At 46.9% G+C, this 19,996-nt stretch overlaps 1 protein-coding gene across 4 annotated transcripts in view; it reads right to left on the reverse strand.

Moving 5' to 3' along the window:
- The window catches only part of LOC102785092 (zinc fingers and homeoboxes protein 2-like), a 130,663-nt gene that overhangs the window by 71,445 nt on the left and 39,222 nt on the right, over nt 1–19,996 (reverse strand). For all 4 annotated transcript variants that reach the window (XM_087835588.1, XM_087835591.1, XM_087835590.1 and 1 more), the window contains one exon: nt 16,326–16,484. The gene's annotated coding sequence lies outside the window, so the exon portion shown is untranslated. The remainder of the gene's footprint in view (nt 1–16,325; nt 16,485–19,996) is intronic.

The raw sequence follows: 19,996 nt of genomic DNA on the forward strand, positions 1-19,996 counted from the left end.
CGTCAGCTCATGAATAACTCTAACAGAGAAGTGGCTTCATCACAACCTCATCATTCAAATAAGGTCAGAAATTAGTCTGAAAAAGTTTTTGCATGTTAAATGTAATATTTATGCAAAGCACATAAGCTAGCACAATATTGTTTTTGCATATGAAACCGGAGGAGTTATTTACATAACACGCACTGAGCTTGGCCCGGGTCGTGGTTTCCTTCCACAAATAGCTTTTTGCAAAAATCGCGTACTGTGCACAATAATATTTATTTTAGTTTTTCCTGCAGTTTATAGAAATGAGTGCATCTCAAAAATGAAACTATGGAGACACTCCAAATAAATTTGCTGTGTTTGGAAACTGTTGTGTGCAACTTTTTTGCATTTACAGTTTTGAGGGATAAACCTCTGAAATTTCTGTAACTAGAAAACAAATTATAAATTTTTTTGAAGTTTATTGTCCTTTTTGTCATTTATGTAGTTACTATGGACTTAATGCATTCATATTAACAAAATTTGGGACATAGCGGTTGTATTGATGTATAGAAATTTGAAATGCTCCCAAAACAACGGCATGTAAAAAATATAAAGATACGCTCTGGTGGACTTGGTTCTATGGTGGACTTTAGAGGAGAGGGGACACTGCTGTTTCCTGATGGCTAGCTTGATTAGAAAGTTGCATCCATAAAATATATGAAAGCGTCACACAGACAAAAACACTTGAATTTACCGAATTTAATTGACCTAAACCTGTTACACCAACTAACGGTCTGATGTGACGGGTCGGCGTGCAGAATAAGCAGCGATAAGAAGACGCCGTAATGATGTAAGTTAAATCTAGCACTGGTATTCTGCAGTGGACGGGAAGCCTCATTCAGCTGTGAGACATAAAAATGTAGCCAACATAACAACTCGCAGCTGCAGCGGGCTGTAAACACGTGGACGTTTAACACAGGAGTCTATGGGGACCGACTCACTTCGATAGACTGCCTCGAGTGGATGCGAGAGGAACTGCAGTTTTATATATTCTGCATGTTTTCCACAGCAGAGACTCAGCATGTGCAGCTCAGTGGAAAAAAAGGGTTGTGCAACAGCGTTCAGGAAAACAAACAGTGGGTCCACGGCCTTCTGTTTCTGCTGTTTTGACCCTCGAGGAGGATTTTTGTGGAAAATTTATGCAGCACTAATACAAAAGAGACTCTCAGAAATCAAGCTCACAAAGGGGGGAATGAACGAGGGTAATACTGTACAGATGGAGCCACGGTCCAAGTCCCACTTCTCCGAGCTCTCTACGCTGATATTGTTTCATGCTCCGGCAGAAAAACCGAGCGATCAGAGGGGAGTCGAATTCGGTGTCAACACAAACAAGCTCCAATCTTCACATGATTACACGAAAGAAAAAACTGCAGTGCAAAGCGCGCTGAAGTGGCGTCGAGAACACACCACACTCATCAGCAGCAGCAGGCAAAAATAGTTTGAGGAGAACTCCACGAGCGCCGAGCCGCTCTGACACGAGACGCATTTCGCTTTCTGTCTCTTTCCTCTCCGTTACACCGCCTCCGTCATCGGGGAATTGTTTGGAGAAATCCTGCACTACAAATGAATTGTTGATATTTTTTATTTGTTAAATCAGAGCATCTCTCCATCCATCACCAAGCTCTCTTTGCCCTTATCCCCCGCCCCGTCTCCAGTCCCGCAGCGGAACCCCTCAGGGTTCAAAAAGCCCAATTTAAACGTTTTAAAAAGAGCGTTTTTTAAACAATACTCGGAGCGAAAACACAAAAGCACAAACGTGGTGTCAACAGATGACAGGGTGAGCTGTGCGGGAGTGGTCTGACTTCCCACGTTTGTCTTGTATCACGACTCACAAACAGGAGGAAGCACATTTCACACAAAAGCTCATTTGGAGCCGAATCGTCATCGTTTCTTATCAGCAGGCCAACTGGACACGACCGGGCTGGTCCCCGTAACTAACAGTGGCCCAAACCGGCCAATTACAGCGTAAGGCATGAGCAGGACGAGGCAGTCGGGTTTGTGAAGCTTCAAACTGGCAACACTCTCGCTTCATCGCAGCGTGTTGATGTGAATATTTTCCTTTTTTTGTTCTTTTGGTAACTTTCTCTCTTTTTTTTTTTTAAATTTAATCGTTAATTATTATTTATCTCGGCTCTCTTCCTGTCTCGGTGGCCCCGCCCCTCCCTGAGCCTGGCTCTGCCGGAGGTTTCTTCCTGTTAAAAGGGAGTTTTTCCTTCCCACTGTCGCCAAAGTGCTGCTCATAGGGAGTCGTCTTATTGTTGGGTTTCTTTGTATCATTGTGGAGTCTTTACCTTACAATATAAAGCTCCTTCAGGGAACTGTTGCTATGAGATGCTATCTACACAGAGAAACCTCTTTAAGTAACCAGGGCAGTCGCCCCCTGCTGGTCATCAGAAAGGACGCAGCTTCACTTTCCTCAGTTTTCACAACTTTAACATCTTTCTAACTTCTTTCTTGTCTTTACATCATCATATATGTTTTTTAAAAAAGGAGAAAGTGCTCGTGCCTCAGAGTTTATAGAGACGTTCAGTCCTGACAGTGTTTGTTTAACCTGCAGGCGATCCTTTCAAGGCTCGTGTAACGCATTCCTGAAGTTTGTAAATTCACCCGTAAAGCTGTGAGAAAATCTATCAAACAGACATGAATTATTCAGCGATGAGAGTGTGCTTCTTCTTTAAATGTGTTCTCACACACTCACAGAAAGCATCAGTGCTTCTTCTTCCCTTTATGGCTCACTCGTGGCCCTGGTGACGAAGGCAGAGGGTTAACACTCGGGCCCAAAACGTCGCATACATCCTCGGTTAGTTTGTCACCCACCCATCTATTCTAAAGATATCTCTCCTGCAGTTGTTATGAAAATTGTGAAACCATAAATGGACAGAGTCAGAAGGAACACACACCAGGAAATTAAATATTTGGGAACAAAAAGCCATCTGTGTTCACCAAAGCAGGCAGTAAGCAGATTGTGCTTCTGGATTAATCAGAGTGGACATAAAGAGAGGAGCAGCGTGCAGCTACACGGTGACAATCAGACGACGAGAATATGTTCGAGTGCGTTAGTCTTAAACCCGTAAACCCGGACGTCGGGGATGTATTAGAAGCAGCTGTAGGTGTGAAAGCTGCCGCGCCGCCTCGGCCTGAAAGAGCAGGAGCGCTCGGCTCGGCGTGCAGGTTGGGGAATCCTCCATAATGTTTACCGAGTTTACCGACTTGGCTGACGGCTGTGTTTTCTTATCCTCTAACAGAGAGGGTGATTTGACTGATGCTCGTAACAGATTGCATCACAGCAGGAGACGAACTAAAACGGTTTACGCACCGCAGCTCTCCCTAAACTGTCTAACAGTGGCAGCGCTCCACCTTGTAAATTTGGAATAGCAATTTTAGAAATTTCCCAGCAGTCTATCTCCAATTGGCCTTCACTGGGAGTGCTGTTTGATATCAGTGAAGTATCGCAGCTTTGACTGAGGACCACCTCTGAGGAGCAGAAATGTGATCTCAGCTTTGTGAAACCAAACACTCGCTGCTGTTTTCAAGAAAACACCTGAGCGCATTAAAAGCTTTCAATCATCACCTGCTTGGTGAGCCGAGGTTTCCCTCCCCTCGCTCAGACGTGGCTGCTGCAGCCGCCGACACCCTTCACGCACGTTACAAACGTGAATGCAGACACGTGACCCGCCGAGGCGTTCCTGCAAACTCAAATTAACACGCGCCGCAAAAAATATGCTGATGTCTCGCCAAAAGAGGCAAGAGCCAGGCTCGAGCTCGCACCTTCTCGTGTGATAACAACAGTACATCACTGCTGGTAAGCTAACAACCTGCTGATCACAACTTCCGATGGTGTCACTGGAGCGAGGGGGGGTGAAACTTTTACAGGCTGACTTTGGCTTTCACACTCGGGCTTCTCCTGTCAGCTGCCACGAGGAGCTAACAAAGGAGCTAACGAAGGAGCTCGCTCATCGGGTTTCAACCCGATTTCAACCCAAAATCAACCCGAGATCAACCCGTTTCACGGTGATTGGCAAAAGTTTCATTTGCTAAACGGGGTCTTTGACAAATCAGCACAAAGGATGGAGAAAGTGCCAATTATCCCAAAACTGTTACCAATGAGTGACATCACGGTCAGTCCCACTCACTCCATCACGGAGGGAGGGCGGAGGTGCTTCCAGCTCTGAAAAGCAAAGCCGCCATGCCTTAAAACTGCCAGCAGGGGGCGACTGTTCAGGATCGTCATTCTGTAAATCTTTATTATTTTAAGAACTTCCCAAAAGTCAGACGCCCTCCACGCTCTCACCTGGAGGCTCCTCCTCGGCCCCTTTCTACCATAGCAGGTGCAGAAATGACAAAATAAATGTCGCGCTTGACTCAACAGAGCAGAGATGACTGACATCACAGATCCTGGGAGTGATGGGCGGTTTTGAGACCAGGCTGATCGCCCCCTGCTGGCCGTTACAGTGCAGTATCTGCGGGCCGTGCGAGTTTGCGTGGAGCACTTACAGTTTAACGCCTGCAGATACGCTGATCTTGCATCCTGTTGTTTCACTGGGCACATACGGCGAGGGGGAGGTGACGAGTGGACACGGGCGGCTCATCCAACCACAGGACATTTCCTCTTTTTAAACTCATTCTGCGTTTCTTCTTCCACTTCCAAAATTCACTATCCAAATTTTCAGAAACGATGTTCCAGTTTCTACCAGAATTTCTCGTGAACTCTGACAGACGCATTTAAAAATGGAGTGCTTTGTTGATCGTTAGCGGGATGGCTAAACGCGGGTCGCTCGGGTGCTTCCTTCTCCTGCAATTAGCTTGTTTCCCATCTTCATTTTGAACACAGTGAGCACATTTTCTTCATGCGTAATTGGATTAGTTACCTTTAAAATCTCCATTTCTACTGTCACTTGAGCTTTTAAAAATGTGTAAAATGTGCACCTTCCTGACACCTCCCATGAAAATAAATAAATTAAAAAAAATGAAAAAGAAAATCAATTTTGAGATTTTTTGTTGTTTTCGAGGAATACCTCTTGAGTGGCACTTAACAAAATTGAACAAATGTGTTGCGGGTGGATGGATGGATGGGTGGGGGTGTGATTCGGGGGAAGCTGTGAGGCAGATCTACCTTCCAGACTAAAACAGTCTAACACTCATTACTCTGAAAAACACTTGACTTCATCATGGCCTCAATTATGTGCTGCTGGATAAACTCCAACGTTACTGAGCTGCTGCGTCCGATGGGGGTGCGGGTGTGTTCAAAAATAATACAAAAAGCATCCAAGAACTGCGGCAGGAAGGCGAGCGGGAGTGTCTGTGGATGAAACCGTGGCTCTTTGCGTTTCCAGGACGATCGACGCGTCAGTGACAAAGCGCTCGGCGTCTGCCCGTGTGGGCTGTTCGACACCCGATCGCCCGGGGCTGGTGACAAAAAGCAAAGTTGCTGTTAGCATTTCCATCTACCTGTGAAGCATGCTGGGAGAAATTAAGCCTCGCTGACCGTTTTTTCCTACAATCGCTGTTTTCACATTAAAACAAAATCACATCGGACAGATGGAGACGCTGGAGCAGCTGGTGAAAGACGAGATGTTCCCAGGAAAAACTCCCAGCAGAAGCCTTCATGATTGCTTTGCTTCCCATTTTGACTTCCAGCGGCTCCCCCCACCCCCAACATCAACACCAACACCTGTCGAGGAACAGACTGCAGCGATCGACTCGGGTTTACCCTCCAGGAACTGCAGCCCCCCTCTGTAGAAGCAGCTCCAGAGCTTTCCGAAGGTCTTCCAAAGCTGTTCTTTGGACATTGGCAGCTTTTTTCCCCACACTGTCCAGTCCTTGTACTTCAGTGCTGACCTATGAATCCTGCAAGCATTAAAAGCACATGCAAGTTTGCACAGTTCTTATTTTCTTGCTTCAGCTGAGCCTCAGGAGGTCGTCTACGAACCGGAAGGTCGTCTACCAACCGGAAGGTTGGTGGTTCAACCTCCGAAGTGTCAAAGACTCGTTGGGCAAAATGCTAAACAAGTTTCCCCCGATGCATCCATCAGTGTGTGTTTGCTGAGGTATATAAAAACAGCACGTGTGTGAATGAGGCAGTACTCTATACGTACCTGTAAGTACTGAACACCTGTGTGAGGTGAGGCTGCTGGACAGGTAAAAGTCAGTCATTCATATTTGTAATCACAGTTATTTGAAGCGTGACCTAAAAACCAGCAACAGTGAGGTCACTGAGATTTGAATTCAAATGAAACTCACATGAAAGTAGGGGGTGGGTGTGCGAGGGGGCGTGCAATGACCACGGCGTCAGCGATAACCGCAGCATATGTTCTCTTATCACAGCAGGTCAGCCGAGCCACTCGCTGCGCTCTTACTCTCCTCGTAGCGGCAGCGTGGTGGCATCAGTGCCTCCGCCACACAGCTGGATTTGTTTAATATTCATATCACTGCATTAAGAATATTTACTCGCAGCTCTAGAGATACGACTAGAAACATTTTAATAACTCCCCAAACTGAACCACAGGACGTCTGAAGCCCCGAAGACACCCGGGGCAGGACGACCGCGTCTGTCCGTGTTTGTGGTTAATGATGAGGTGGCGGTCTCCGCACAGGAGGGAGACTCAGCGTCTGTACGGTTAACCAGTGACAGGCGAGCGCGTCCTGCCAACGGTAAACTTGGAACTAAACAAGTTAATGTGTTTCTGCGTTAACCAGCCTAGTTTCTAACCCGCCTCTGGCTGGTTAAAGTTTATGAAATGATACATTAAAGACACAAAACTACAAGAAATACACAAGAAAACCAAAGTTTAAGTTTAGTTTAGGATCAAAGGTGCTGTTTGTGAACACGCACTGTGAGACCAGCGATGGGATGGATCTGAGATGCTCCAGGCCGGGCATTTATACTGCCACTTTATTAGGTACACCTGTTCAGCCGCTCATTACCACAAATATCTAATTGTCCAATCACATGGCAGAAACCTAGAGCTGCTGAAGCTCATGAAAATGATCTAATCCAGCGGTCTCCAACCTTTTTTGTCGGTTTATGCCCGACAATATTTTCACAGACCGGCCTTTAAGCTGTCGCGGATAAATACAACAAAATAAAACAAGTACCGGTACCGAAAAAAAGAAGATTTATTCATAACACACGTGAAAAGACCCAGGAAAACCAAGTAAATGATAAAAACAATAACAAAATAACGCTGAAAACCGATAAAAACCCTGAAAACTATACATTTCACACCTGAGCCTCAACTCTCGCAGCCCGGTACCAAACGACTCACGGACCGGTCCAAGGGTTGGGGACCGCTGATCTAAACCTTTAATAATTTTAGAATATCTGTCACCAATAGAGGAACGAGTGTATGTAGGTATGACGAGCACGAACGAATCGATGTGTTCGGTCGTTAAAAACACTCAGTTGAACTTTTTCTTCATGCACACTTGCAGAAATCCAGGATGCAGAAAACAATCTGCAGAAGAAGAACAGAGGAGGGGGGAGGGGTTGGATGTGATTTCAGATGACACATTTCTCAACTCTGAACACCCACAACCACAAAACATTTCACAGCAGAGGGAGGGAGACGAGCGAGAGAGGAAAAGCAACCTAAAAGTTCCCAACGTAACACCGAGACCTCGGAGGAAGCGCAGAAATCGCACGAGCGCCGAGCTAAACAAGTGAATCACCGGCGAGCGAAACGTCTCTGATACGAGCCGCTCGGCGCAGGTGTGTTGGTGGAGAAACGCACAAAAACAAACATATAGGAGGGAGAATAAACGGAGCGTTTTGGCGATGGCGGCGGCTCGGTGAGAGAGGCGAGCAGCGATCTGCCCGGCCACACTGGCTGCCCACACACACCTCCTCCACAGGTGTGTGTGGACTTTTTAGGGTGAGTCACTCTCTCCCACGTAGTCGATACCTCCAGCAGCGGTTGTGGAGATCCCATCAGCCCGCGCTCTACCTGCACCGCTCCTCACGCCCCCCCCTTCTGCAGCAAACGCCGCCGCCACCGTGCAGACTGGCGTGCAGCATTTGGAGGTAACAGATGGCGATTTTATGAACAACAGTATGATCAGAGAGTGACACAACATTAGGGCATCGCATTAATCATGCAGCCTTTGTTTTCCACAATTAATAAACAGACATACCAGGAACGTTCAAACATTTAGACGCCGCTGAACTGATGATGTGATGTGCTGTTAAATATTTTGATCCTTCGCATAATTACGACTAATGATCTCGCCGACGATCGGCATCAGAACGGCGCCGAGCAATAACCGCGCAGCCATACGTACGTCTCAGCGGCGATAAAGGCCCTTCATTATGAAATTATACAGTGGCTTTTTTAATGAGGTTTCAGCGCCGGAGGGTCACGAAAACAAGCGAGCAAAGTCTCGGCGCCAGTAAGACGAGGAGGAGAAGCCCCCGCCGGATTATCAGGTGCAGAGCCGCCTCTGCAACCCCAGCGCCGTGCCGTTTGGTGGATGCTTTCATTCGAGCTGCTTCACGCCACCTTGGATGCAAATATTTTTAGCCGGGATGACCCGTGCGCAAACTGCACCCGTCACCCTGCCAGTGTTAGCACGGCGCTCCACCCCCCGAGCTTCACACAGCCCATTCAACAAAGCAGAAGGGGCCGTGAAAACAAACCTTCCCGAGCACCCGGTGGGGCTGGCAGCGGCCCGCGGGCTGGCTGCGGCCCAGCAAAGCGCTGAAAAAAGCCTGACTGGACAGCAGCCAAGCGCTGGTGAGATTCTGGCTTCAGTTGGTCAGGTTTTCTGCACTAGCAGCTCCTCAGACTGGTGACTGTGATTTGGTGCTGGAGCAGAAATATCTTATGCATATGGAAATGTGAAAGTTGCTGAGGGCTTCAGAGATGCATATGTTGGAAAAGTCGGAATATTTTAAACGGCGCTGCTGCAGAGAGTGCTGCAGGTTTCATGCGATACGCCAGCCTCTGGAACGTCAGCGACGGTGCTGCTCTGTGCACACCGGTGACGTTCAGGCACCACCAGGTGAGCCTAAACGAAGCCGAGGCAGACGTACCAAACCACGCAGTTCCCCTCTGACCCCTGAAGGCTCCGGCAGCGTCGGTGCCCACAGTAAGCTGCTGAGGTCGCTGTGATCGACAGCTGACCCCGAGCTGCAACGGGCCTGTGGGCCTCTGGTTTGAGTGCACTAGCTCGCTTCCTCCTTACAGCATCAAGCGATGTGTGATGTCACCACAGAGCGAATCACCTCGCACGGTTCTGACTTCAGCAGGGTCAGTGTTCGGGTTTGGTCCAAGCCATATTTGAGGAACCCGGCGGTGCTGATGCGACCACGCCAAAAAACAGCTTCAACGTTCTCAGGTGACGGCGGATGGATTTGTGCACCAGCTTGTGATTGGTCAGAAGAGCTCGGGCTGCAGATGCACATGTGGCCTCCTGCAGGAACTTTCAGATCCGTCGTCTCGAGGCGGAGAAGGAATCCACTCGGACTACAGAGCGCTCGATTCCTGCCGCACGTGCGCGTTTCAGAGTGACTGGATCACAGCTGCGTGCGGCCGGGCTCGCGGGGATGCTTTGACTTTAAGCAGCTCGGATTTTTAGGTTAGAAAAACATAACCCTACATGCGCTGTAACTCAAAGCTGTGTGCCGTTCCCACTGAAAGCGCTCCTTTTATGTCTTTATTTAAATATTTGTTGTCCCTCCTGACAGCCTTTTCTGCACTTCGTCACAGTTCACGACGCCGGCGACTTCGGTCCTTTCAGAAACGAGCAGGAGGCGAGCGAGGCGCATGGTTTTAATTCTGCTCGGAGACACAAAACTGTTTCCACTGTTTAACCTTTTTCATGTGAGAATTAAAAAAAGGAGATTTCTGGGAAATTGGAAAGTTGCTGCAGTGCATGCTGGGAGGTGTATATAAATAATATAACAGTGTGTCTAAATAACTTTGAGTCCTCTGGACGTTCAGTTGGCAGATCTGATGATTTTCATCAGCGATCATTTAAACCGAGCTGAAACAAAAACATGTAAGGACGAAGGACAGACGTGTGATCAGCCACAGACGAGTTTTTACCCCAGTGTGAGGACGACAGTCTGTAAAAGTATAAATAGATCACTGATCGCAGGGATTATGACTCAGGTTTTACTGGCTCATCTGCATTTTTTAAATTGTTTTGAGCTTGTTGATCATGTGACACGGTTACCGAGCCACCGGCAGCATCTGCAGGTTCGACCGGTCGTCACAAAGCGACGTCACTGAACTGAAAACGTGTCCTGGTGACGCTAACGAAGCCGGTTACCCGCTTGAAGGTTTATCGATCGACCAGTAAGTAATGGGAACACGTCCGCGGCAGCGTTTCTGTGTGAAGACAGCGACTGCTCACAGCTGGATCGTTAGGACGGCACAGACGCCGCTCCTCCATTAAACGAACATTTACATGTGCAGACGATGGTTTCATCCTGCCGTCGCGTTAACGGGCTGACGGCAAAGATTAATTATCAACATGCAAATCAAACGGGGTCATCGTTTGCATAAGAAGACAAACGAGTTACTGATGCTCATCAGACGCTGCTGACGTGCTCAGAGGTGCTGGGGTCGGCGCCTTCAGACAGCTGATCTCAGGTTAGGTCTGCAGCACGAGTTGCCACGGCGATGCAGCCGGCCGGATGCGGCCGAACGGTGGTTTGTCGTGCAGAGCTGCTCTTCGATTTCAGGTGCTGTCGGGATTGTCGTAGATATCTGGTTTGTGTGGAGTTCCTGGAGGCGGAGCCTGCCTCCAGGAACTGGACTTTCCCATCATCCTACTCGCTGAGCCTGACTCCGTGTCAGATTTGGACGCAGGCTTCCACAGCCACGCCCCTCGCACACATCACGACTTATCCTGTACCCCGGCGACACCTCTGAGAACCGCCCCGTAGACCCCGGCGGTCCTCCATGACGGCTCCAGATGCGCCCTGAACTCTACGCAGAGCCTTGAGCGTGCCGGCCCAAATTACACCCCCGTGTGACGCAGGGGCGGGTCCCTGAGCAGCTCGGACTACAAAGAAGGTTAAAATGAGAGCGGCGAGGGCACCGGAGGCAGTGGACGCCGCCATGTTTAAACTGTTACAGCATGAACCTGCTGAACCGAGAGAACTGGTTCCAGCTGAGGAACCACTGCAGCGCACACACACACACGCACACACACACACACACGCACACACACACACACGCACACACACACACACGCACACACACACACACACACACACAGCTGATTGAAAAACCAGCCCGTCGTTCCCCTCGCCCGTCCCGACTGTATTTACAGCGTCTCCTCGCTCATCTCGCCGTCCCGCTGCTCTTTTCTCTCGTCCGCAGGTATCAAACCTCCTCTGCTCTCAAACATCATCTCTCCCCCTCAAACCTTCTCCTCCTCACTTTCAGACTGCGGAGAGGCGATCCTGCAGAAAACAGGACCTCTGTTTTGAATTTGGGAAATTAAATGTCACATCTTTTCAAAGTGCCCCTCTGACTTTTTCTCTTTCAGTACAAAAAGGTGTCTTGGCCTTCTCATCCAAAAACACGTCGGCGCTCTCCAGGAGGCGCTCTCCGGTCCTCGTCCATTACTCGCCCCCTCCATCTCCTCTCTTCACCTCTTCCTTTTACACACGCGGCATTATCGGCTGCCGTTACACAGTGATTTCCACACGCTGCTTTTAAATCAACACAGCAAATTAAAGCCTGTAAATTATACATGAGCAGAATAAGAAAGCGGGGAATTGATTAGTAAGTGATGCAGGAGAAGAAGAATAAACACGTTTTACAGTGAAATCTCCCGGCACGCAGTCAGACCTGCACAGGCTGCAGCGAGGGCGAGTAAATGCCTCTCGAGGCCTTGAATTCAGCCAAAATGTGTTTATCGCCCTCCTCTTTCACTTTCTGAAGGACTGAAGGACACCGGAGGGACAATCAGAGCCCAGCGATGGGTTTGATTTCTCTTCCCGATGAGAGGTGACACCAGGAGACGGTTTCTGTAAAGAAGCTTTAAAAATGGGGCGAACGCCGAGGTTGGTTTTTTTCCCAGTAAAGCAAACTCGACTTTCACCTTTTCGCCACAAATGAAATGTAAAAAATACAAAATAAGAAAAGAGAGAAATGCAGAAACATCCATGTAATTAAATCTAACAGGGACAGAGCACATTAACCCTTTAAAGCCAACCAAGTCTGCCAGAGCGTATCTTTGTATTTTCACCTGCTGTGGTGACATTTATGGGAGCATTTCATGTTTCTATACTTCCATACAACAGTTATATCACAAACTTTAATGACACGTATGCGTTACGTCCATATTAACTACATAAATAGCAAAAAGTTCAACAAACTACAAAAAAATTGAGGTTTTTTACACATATTTCTAGTTACAGAGATTTCAGAGGTTTACCCTGAAATTGTAAATGCAAAAAGGCTGCACACAACAGTTTCCAACCACAGCAAACTTATCTGGAGTGTAGAGCTGCCACAAACGATTATTTTGATAGTCGACTAATCAGATCATCATCCATTGGACGTAAAAAGTACAGCTTATTGCACCAGCAGCATCTGCTCTTATATAACTATCATTAGCTTACAGCTTTAAGTGTTTAAGGTATGTGCTAACTAAAAATAAAGACAAGATGATAGTTTATTAAATTTTAATGAAATCTGCAGATTGTTTCGGTGAAGTTTAATAAACTCCTTGCTATCTAAAATATAACAGGACACCGGAGTAAATTCTCGAGCATCTCACACTTCTGATAATCAGCTGTCTGCTTGACGTTTATTCAGCTGTGTAAAAACTATAACTTTAATCTCAGCCAAACCGATTTACTCAGGAACAAATAAAATACTGAAAAAAGCCAAACAATAACATTTTTAAGTTATCTAAGTGACTTATATATCATGTTTAACCTGAGTAGTGAAAGACGGCGGTGGGTTTGAAAACGATTAGCGGGAGTCCGGTGTTCTCACGGCTCTAGTTAGCCTAGCCCCCGGCTAGCTATCGAGCTAGTGGGTAACAGACGTCTCCGAAAACGTCGGAGCGCTTTTGAAAATATGTGGTGTCTTGATAAACTGAGCAGATATTTGAGGTTTACACAGCTACATTCTCGCCTGAAAATATGTTAAACGTTTATTTTGACCCAGAAAGAATAATAAGAGTAATATTAAAACTAACTAGCTGCCGCCATTGTTGGAAACTGAGCTGGGCTGCGCTATGAATTCTGGGACACAGCTTCTTCTTCTTCGGGGTTTAACGGCAGCTGGCATCCTTGTACATGCAGTGCTGCCATCTTCTGTTCCAGTCCGTTATTACACTCTTAAATCCTACTACTTATTCCTGCGTCTTTTGGGATCTTACAAAGCTTCAAACGACGCGTCGACTATTAAATCAGTCGTCGACGATTTTAATAGTCGACGTAATCGTGACTAGTCGACTAATCGTGGCAGCCCTACTTGAGTGTCTTCATAGTTTCATTTTTCAGATGCACTCATTTCTGTAAACTGCAGGAAAACTAAAATATTATTTTGCACAGTTTCCAAAAAAACAGCATTAAAAGAAAATATTTCCAGTTTGAGTTCAAAGAAACTGTACATAAAGTCAAACATGACAACAGTAAACCTTTGAAAGACCCTGGAGGGGACAAAACTACATTTCCCACGAAAAGTGATGTCACGTCTGGTTTTCCCTGGTGATGGCGGACATGCAACACACAGTGACGTTTATTCCAATGTACGAAGTGCAATGATCAGCTGATTGGATCGATAAAGTGCGTTTCTGGATTATAATGTTTTTGATGTTGCGATCACTTGTGCAAAAAGCAGTTTGTGGACGGAAAGGGCGACCTGAGCTGAATGCGTGTTATGCAAGCACAACTCTTCCAGTTTCATATGCCAAAAAACCCTTATTGCACTAGTTTATGTGGTTGCATTACTACCGGGCTTTAAAAATAGTTATGTAAATCTTTTAAGATGGACTTAAAAGAGTTTTAATAAACTTTAACCTCAGAGTTGGCCATTGTCCCCGGTAACATCAAAACAAATGCAGAGCGCTCAGTGAATTAATGCGACCGCAGGATTGGTGATTCATTTGTGATGTTTCAGGCTGCGACACACTAAAGATCAACAGTTTCCCACAGAGAGCCGAGCAGCACGTCCTGACAGTAAATGATCCACACGTTTGTCCATCCAGTGACAGAAAGATGACTTTACACTTTATACATTAACTTTTTATAGGCGATGGTTTAGTTCGAGACCTAAAAGATGTTCAACTTACTGTTAATAGAAAACAGAGAACATCGGTGAACAGTTACATTTGAAAAGCTGGAATCAATCTGAGCTGTTCACCAAGAAGCAGCTGCTTATGCAACTTCACGTCTCCCAGGAAGCTCAAAGGGCCTGAAGGTAACTCCTGCAAACATGAGCACATTTAACCAAACCTAGAGGATGAGCATGGAAACCAACAGCGTGCTGAAGTCGACCGAGTCGAACAAAAGTGAGAAATGATCGACGACTTATTTCTGTTAAAAGGACCAAAACAATTTTCCACAGGAGAAAAAAACACGAGCTTCATCTGTGGGTCAAACTTTACCCCGAACCTCTGCACATCCTCGACACAGGAAACAACTACTTCACATACTGTGTGTGATTCCCTGATATATTTATTTTCTTATATTCTGTATCATTTCATTTACTGCTCGCACGGTCCGGGAGGAACCGTGACAACATAATCTCCTCTGGGATTAACAAAATATTCTAATTCTGATTGGTTGATAGCTCACTGATGTTTCTGCCTCTGTGAGGAGCTCAAAAACAAAGACCGGACCATCGTTCTGCACTGGGTCCAAAAAGCTTCTGATTTCTAACTTTAAGTTTAATTTATTGCGTTTATACAGAGTTAGTGACAGCAGTGGTCAGCTGCTTTAGATGAAACCTGAGCTTCTTCTGGATGCAGAACGCGCTTTGAAATGATACGACCATACGATCGCATCCCTGGAGACCGCCGTCAAAAGATGGCGTTAAATTTAATGTTGTTGTTAAACTTCAGATTAAAATCAAACTTGACAGAAACTGGCAAAAAGAAAGAAAAGAAACACGAGATTTCAACACTTCACACAGCTCGGCACCACAGCCCCACAACATTTGGCTAACCTCACTCAGAAAAGGAAAACTCACACACACACACACACACACACACACACACACTCTCTGTGTCTTAATATCTTTGTGGGGACATCTAAAATTGAAATAATGCTTTCCCTAAACCTAACTCTGAAACTAAAAACACATTTTGGGTCTGAAAAACCAAACTTATGGGGAAAAACTCCTCGTCCCCATAAGGATTGTTGGTCCCCACAAAGATATGTAAACACACACACACACACACACACACACTCTCTGTATCTTAATATCTTTGTGGGGACATCTAAAATTGAAATAATGCTTTCCCTAAACCTAACTCTGAAACTAAAAACACATTTTGGGTCTGAAAAATCAAACTTATGGGGAAAAACTCCTCGTCCCCATAAGGACTGTTGGTCCCCACAAAGATATGTAAACACACACAAACACACACATTACAAACTAACCAATGAAATTTATATTTGAGGCCGTCCTGTTTAATTAATAAACGTATGCAGTGATCCACAACCGGCTTTGAACCACACCACAAATCAGTGTGAATAATTACAACCGTGCGAGTGTGGAGAGCTGCAACCCAAAGAAAGAGCAGACACACCTTCACCAGGTGCACACACACGTGAATTTCACACCAACTGTGTTGGAGCCCAATTTACTTTTAAATGAAAGAATATATACAAAGTGTCCGAGACGTCAACCGAACTTGAAACAAGTCCGCGCTGTACTCTCATGCAATGCCAATCTGAACCACAAGGTGGAGCTCACGCTACTATCATCACTGTCACTTCTGTTGGTAGCTATGAGAACAGAGACGCTAACATCAGATGCTTTTTGGACTAACCTCACAAAAACTGGAGAGCGACTTCTTTCGGTCAGATCAGTGCGCTCCTCAGGAACGCTACGTCTGCTCTAATTACAGCAGAATTAACAGGCGGGTATGAGCGTCCAGCAGGGTAACATGTACACGCAACAGAAAGCACATTTACCATCAGAGAAAGCAGCAACAAATGTGTCCACAAGATCTGTGCAAGAAACAGAGGAAAGATGATGACCGACCGATATGAGAAAATGGGCAGCAGGCAGTGGAAACGGTACAGTGTGGTCTATGAAATGCATTCTGGGATATGACCTCTAGTAGTGAGCAGTAGTGGGATGGTGACATAAAAAGCTGGTACTCACTGCACTTCCTCTAAAGGGAGGGGCTTCACTGGAGGGGGAGGGGCTCTTCCTGAGGCTCCACCTCCTCCTCCGAACTCTGTCCGTTCTCCTCTCTCACCTCTTCCTCTTAATCTTCTGGAAGCTCAGGCCAGCAGCACTCTGGGTAATCTCCCGCGGGGTCTGAAAGAGGAGAGAGACGTCAGCCAAGTGTGAGAGAAAACTAAAGATGGATCACATCGAGAGAGTGTGTGTGTGTGTGTGTGTGTGTGTGTGTGTGTGTGTGTGTGTGTGTGTGTGTGTGTGTGTGTGTGTGTGTGTGTGTGTGTGTGTGGCAGATGCAAACAGATCATGTTGAGGTGTTGATGATTGTGAGTGTGATAGCAGGTGTTCCTGAGTGTTGTGCGACTGCGTTTGTGTGGTCTGAACCCAGCACGGGCCTTAAAAACTGCACCACAACTTGGCCCAATAAAGGAGGCAGTGGGTTACCGTGGTAACATGCCAAAATCGAGAAGGGAGGAAGCAACCGAGTGAGAGCGAGACGGAGAGAGAGGAGCACAGAAAAAATAAATGAAAAAATAAGAATCAGAGGAGAGACCGAGCGGCAACCTGAGCACGGAGAGATGAAGCCAACACGAAGCTGCAGTTCCTCTAACGGCCACCGGAGGCTCCACCAGTCAGTCATGTTGGAACAAACGTGTTTACAGCCTGGTATGAAAAACTGTTTGAGCCCTAAAGCCAGTTCCCCCTCTGGCACATCAGTTGAAGTAATGCAAAACTGAGTTTCAGGCCGTTCGGGTGCAGGGGGCGGGGCCTTATTTTATTGTTTTTTACAGTATTTCCGAACCCTCATTACTGTCTAAGTGCAGGAGATTTCCATGTGAAGTTTTCTGGGCTGCAAAACACATTTAATGCATCAAGTCGCTCAATTCCAAGATAAAATCTGGTTTTTGTTGGATTTGTTCCAGAATCAGTCCAATCAGAGTGAATATGGGGCGGAGCTACTTTGTTTCTCTTTCCTCGCTCATTATGTTCAGTTTTAAAACATCCAGATGGCGACGGTTCAATCAAACAGGATATCTGTGTTTGCCACTAGGGGGCGTCTCTCCCTCCATTAAACATTCAAATATATAGAAGCAGCATGACTGAGGCCACAGGTGATCTACCTTTGCCACACGCTGTCGCAGCAGTGCTGCGCTCTGCAGACGTTCGGCAGTTAAACTCGCAGCTCGTTTAATTTAACGAGGCCGCAGCGTCGCCGCGGCGGGGAGGTGGCAGAAACAGTTAACCCCGGCTCAGCTTTACGGCAGCGCTCAATCAAACGAGATCAAATGAGACGCCCGGCAGTGCAACGAGGAAGCGGCGCCAGACTTCCTGTCCGGTAGAGGTTCTCCTGAGCTTAATGCAACACAAACGACGGCGTGACTTGGACCGTAGAGCCAATCAGCTGTGCCAGGCTGTGCGTGACTACTGAACTCCACAGTTAAGGCCGTTAGCATCCACGCACGAGCACGGCGCCAATGACAAGGAACAGGAAGAGGAGACATGAAGGAGGCGATCATCGATCGCTGAAGCCCGCCTGCACACGGCCACGTAAACGTGCGTGTGTGTGTGTGTGTGTGTGTGTGTGTGTGTGTGTGTGTGTGTGTGTGTGTGTTTGCATTATTGTAGTGCTGTGCTCAGGTTTGCATTAACCACACTGAATCCTCGTCTTCAGCCTGAAGGCAAAGTCTGAGTTTAGAGGACGCGCAGCAGAGCAGCAGCCTCACTACAGGCTGCACTCAGCAGTTTTCTGCCGCGTGGATCGATGCACTAAAAAAAGCCTCACTCATATAGAAAACAAGTTTGTTCTGCAGGGTTCACAGTGTGAAGGAGCTGCTGTAAAGAAGCAGCCGCAGCAATGGCGCCCGCAGGTTTGTGAAGCTTTTATTTGAGCATTTTATCCGCTGCCATGTTGGACGAGAGGGTGGAGCAACGAGCTCCTCCATCCATCTCTTTTCTGACACCGAGACGCTCGGGCCTCGAGCTCTGCTGGCGGGACACAGAGGCGTTCCCGAGTCAGGTGACTCAGGAACCGAGCTCCAAGCTTCTCCTCCGAGGAGCTTGGAGGAGCACTCCGAGCTCCTCCCCCCTCGCTCTGAGGCCGGCGCCTGCAGCTCGTGCAAAGTAACGGATGAAATACTGTGTTTCAGTTGCAGCGCTGGAGCGCAGCGGCACAGCGAGCTCAGTATTTGGCAGAAAACTGGATACGTGTGTGCGAACACAGAGCGGAGGTTAGCAGAGGTTAGGCCCATCGGAAACTTTGGCGCCAACTCTGCATCACGCCTCGCGTTTAGATCAGCATAATGAGACTCTGGCTCGACGGCGTTTACGGCAGCCGGCTCGTCGCTCTGCACGAAACGAGGAGCAGAGGACGAGCGTTCAGGTCACCTGCACGCCGTAAAGCAAACCTGATTTTAAACGTTATTCATTTCAGGAGTTTTGACCTTTAGAAACTTTTGTTCCTGCTTCCTGTGCAGCACAAAGTCTGAGTCATGTTTAATATGATCGTTATTTACTCGCCGCCGCGCTGCTCACAGATTAACATCCAAACATTATGAAGCTGCTCTGAGAGGGAATCACCGGCAGCATTTCCCCCGAGCGCCTGTGTGTAGGTTGCTAAAGCTGTGCGAGTGAGTGGATGAGATCATCAGAGGACTGCAGCGCAGCGGGGAGACACACACACACACACACACACACACACACACACACACACACACACACACACAGAGACAGCGAGAGACAACAACAGGTCTTTTCCACAGAGTCTGGATCCCCCCCAGGACTGACCTCATCCTCCATCCATCACCATCCTGATACGAAGCAGCTCTGCTGGGACCAGTGTGTGTGTGTGTGTGTGTGTGTGTGTGTGTGTGTGAGTGTGTGTGATCATCTCCACTGTGTTTATTTGTGCTGTCCTGTACAGATGAATGGGCTGTTTGTGTAACGTGTGCATACATATATGGAGTGTTGCTCTGCAGCACGGCCTGAGCTCTCTTACACAAGCTTCCTCATCATTTCCTGAAATCATCTTCGGGAACAGTTTCCACGCTTTCCAGGGAAAAGGGAGCTGCTGTCAGTCGGATGCCTTCCAGAAGGTTCTGGTGTGATGGTACTTTTCTCCGTGTTAATAATTCCAGACATTGGAAAAAGAGCTCCGACACCACTGACTGAAATTCAGCCTCAAATCCTGACTGAGCCTCCACCGTGTTTCCTTCTGTAATTTTCATCCCTCAGCCTTTTCGTCCCGTTTCCCTACGAATGGCTTCTTGACAGCCGACCTTCTTCAGACACTGCTTTTGTCCTCCAGTTTCTTTTAACCCTTTAAGACCTACCATAGAACCAAGTCTGCCAGAGCTTATATTATATTTTTACATGCTGTGGAGCCATTTTTGGGAGCATTTCAAGTTGCTATACATCAATACAACCATTATAGCCTAAATTTTAATAATATGTCTGCATTAAGTGCATAGTAATTACATAAATTGCAAAAAAGTGCAATAAACTACAAAAAAATAGAAAATCGTTTTTGTTTTTTTAACATATATTTCTAGTTAGAGAAATTTAAGAGGCTTATCCCTCAAAACTGTAAATACAAAAAAGTTGCAAAAAATAGTTTCCCACCACAGGAAATTTATTTTGAGTGTCTTCATAGT

Source organism: Neolamprologus brichardi, chromosome 22, assembly GCF_056152115.1.
Source record: "Neolamprologus brichardi isolate AB-2024 chromosome 22, ASM5615211v1, whole genome shotgun sequence".
In the NCBI taxonomy this organism is placed as follows: Eukaryota; Metazoa; Chordata; class Actinopteri; order Cichliformes; family Cichlidae; genus Neolamprologus; species Neolamprologus brichardi.